This window comes from Echinops telfairi, unplaced genomic scaffold, assembly GCF_000313985.2.
Source record: "Echinops telfairi isolate 266 unplaced genomic scaffold, ASM31398v2 ScPeMD7_70;HRSCAF=299, whole genome shotgun sequence".
NCBI classification, from domain to species: Eukaryota; Metazoa; Chordata; class Mammalia; order Afrosoricida; family Tenrecidae; genus Echinops; species Echinops telfairi.
This window is the reverse complement of record NW_022103968.1, coordinates 27,494,659-27,497,993: the sequence shown is the minus strand read 5'-3', so window position 1 is coordinate 27,497,993 and position 3,335 is coordinate 27,494,659. Positions and strand designations below refer to the sequence as shown.

At 40.4% G+C, this 3,335-nt stretch overlaps 1 pseudogene; it reads left to right on the top strand.

Annotated features, from left to right (window-relative positions):
* The first annotated feature begins 192 nt into the window (after positions 1-192).
* Positions 193-2,291, top strand: LOC101645188 (annotated as a pseudogene).
* The last annotated feature ends 1,044 nt before the right edge of the window (positions 2,292-3,335 follow it).

Here is a 3,335-nt window from a genome sequence, read left to right as displayed (position 1 = left end):
ACAAATCCGGCTAGGCTGGAGTATGTACATTGGTACAGATAAGAGCTTTTGACACATGGAATCCAGGACAGATAAACCCTCAGAAACAGTATTAGGAGTAGGGATACTATGAGGGTAGAGGATAGGGGGAGAAAGGGGGAACCGATAATGATGATGGATGTATAAAGCCCCCCACACACCCCCTAGGGGGTGATGAATACTGGAACACTGAAACGTGGGTGAAGGGACACAGTGGACGGTGTAAGATATAAATATATGTATTTTTTTTATTAAGGGTTCATCCGGGAGGGAGGGGAAAAAGAGCACCTAATACCAAGGGCTCAAGCAGAAAGATAATGTTTTGAAAATGATGATGGCAACGTAAGTACAAGTTTGCCTGATAGAATTAATTTATGGATTGTTATACTATTGTAGGCGCCCCCAATAAAGTGATTTTTAAAAATCATTTTATTGGGGGATGTACAACTGTTATCACAATCCATACATACATCCATTGTGTCAAGCACATTTGTAGATTTGTTGCCATCATCATTCTCAAAACATTTACTTTCTACTTGAGCCCTTGGTATCAGCTCATTTCCCACCCTCCCTCCCCACTCTCCTCTCCCTCACAAACCCTTGATAATTTATAAATTATTATTTTGTCATACCTTATACTGTGTGACATCTCTTCACCCACTTTTCTCTTGTCCATTCCCCAGGGAGGAGGTTATATGTAGATCCTTGTAATCGGTTCCCCCTTTCTACCCCACCTTCCCTCCACCCTCCCGTTATCACCACTCTCACCACTGGTCCTGAAGGGATCATCCGTCCTTGATGCCCTGTGTTTCCAGTTCCTATCTGTACCAGTGTACATCCTCTGGTCTAGCCAGATTTGTAAGGTAGAATTGGGATCATGATAGTGGGAGAGGAAGCATTTAGGAACTAGAGGAAAGTTGTATGTTTCATCGTTGCTACCCTGCACCCTGACTGGCTCGTCTCCTCCCTGCGACCCTTCTGTAAGGGGATGTCCAGTTGCCTACTGATGGGCTTTGGGTCTCCACTCTGCACTCCCCCTCATTTACAATGATATGATTTTTTGTTCTTTAATGCCTGATACCTGATCCCTTCGACACCTCGTGGTCACACAGGCTGGTGTGTTTCTTCCATGTGGGCTTTGTTGCTTCTGAGCTAGATGGCTACTTGTTTACCTTCAATAAAGTGATATTTAAAGAAGAAAAAATAATAAAAATTAAGATTAGATAAAATAAGAAAATGCTGTAGACTTAAAAAAAAATCCTCACAACCGGACCAATACACAGCATCATGATAAATGGAGCAAACATTAAAGTTGTTAAAGATTTCATTTTACTTGAATCCACAATCAACACCCATGGCTCATGGGAACAGCAGTCAAGAAATCAAATGATGTATTGCATTGAATAAACCTGCTACAAAATACCTCTTTAAAGTGTTAAAAAATAATAATAATAACACCTGAGGACTGAGGCACCTGATTCAAGAGCTAATATTTTTAATCACCGTATATGTATGTGAACGCTAGAGAATGACTAAGGAAGACCAACCAAGAATTGATGCCTTTGAATGAGGGTGCTGATGAAAAATATTGATGAATATCATAGACTGAGGACTGCCAGAACAAATCTGTCTTGGAAGAAGACAGCCAGAGGCTTCTCTTGTTGGGCTGCTCGGACGCAGGAAGCACCTTCCCCACAGGGTATCAGTGCAAGCCTGAGGAAGCAAAACATTTCTTCCACCTAAACCACAGCATGTCAGATATACAGAAATAACACTCTGGGAAAGAGCCTTTAGGAGAGCCTGAATGAGCCTAGACTGTCTCAACAGATTATCCTCCACCTTACCTGTCAAGTTCTACTGCAGTGTGATATGGCTATAAATTCAGCATTGGCTGAGAGGGTCTGGAACAGAGTCAATTTCTGGTGCTCTCTAAATACACGCAAGGAGCCCTAGAAACATAGTGGGTTATACATTGGGCTGCTAATCTGAGATCAGCTGCGTCAGGGAAGAAAGAAGGCTTTCTATTCCCCTAAAGAGTTAGTCTCAGAAATCTACAGGGGGCGGCTCTACTCTGTCCTAGAGTTGCTATGAATTAGAATCAGCTTGATGACAACGTGTTTGGTTTGCTAAATACATTCAGATTTTGTGATAACTTGTGGGCTTTTGTTTTGAATGATGCTGAATACAGAGAAATAACAGAGTTTGTTAAAGCAGGTAAAATGAAAATTGTAACCTGTGATGGTAAAATTACTGGCTCCAAAACTACAGAATAAGGTGGGGGTGAGGGAGGCTTGTCCATGCTATCTTCTGTTATTATTCATCGATTTTGAAGAGAAGATGAGAAGAGCCTTTTAAATTTTATTCTAGTGTGGAAATCACTACACTGTTTTATATGACCATAGAATTCCAGTACAAAGAAGCTTGTAACTTTGTGGCCTCTTTATTATACAGCATGAAAAAAACTTTTTTTCTTTTTTAAATGCCAAATCAAAAATTGTTTGGGAGAGTGGGAGTATATCCACAAATATATATATAGGTTTGACAGAGAATATTTGCACATGGGTATTTACCAATTCTGTAAATTTATTCATAAATGTGTTGAAACATATAGAAGGCAATGTTATGAAAACTGCTTATACATAACCAAGCATTTTGGGAGAATGGGCCCTCTCAGAGGTCACTAAAGTCAACTGCATAACATAGGCCAGAAAGACAGTGTTCTACTTCCTACTTTGGTAAGTAGTGACGGGGATCTTAAAAGCTCAGAAGTTGCCATCAAAGGTACAACTACTGGCTCTCCCCATACAGAGGAAAGAAGAGGGATAAAAATCAAAGACTCATGGAAACCATTGGTCCAGTGAACTAATTGACCATGTGATATAGGTACCCACGACCCAGAGGTCAGAAGAACTAGATGGTGTCCAGTTACCACTACCAACTACTAAGAAAGGGATCGCATTAGAAGGTCATGGAGAGAGTGGGAGAAAAATGTGAAACAAAACTTAAAATCATTAAAAAAAAAATCAGACTTACTGGTTGGGTAGAGACTGGTGGGACCTCTGAGGCTATGGCCCTTTAGACTTGAAAATGAACTCACCCACAAGGTTCAATTTTCAGCCAAGGGGAAACCAATACTACTAAATTATGCACATCTTAGAATAATCAACCACGTGACATCTAAAGAGCAGCATTTACTCAGGGACGAAGGGCATCAAAGTTAGAAAAGAAGGAAGGGTCAAAATAGGAAATGACAGGGAGGAAATGGGCTAAGAGATGTTACATTGTAGAAATTTCTATCAATGGCATGAAACAAAATG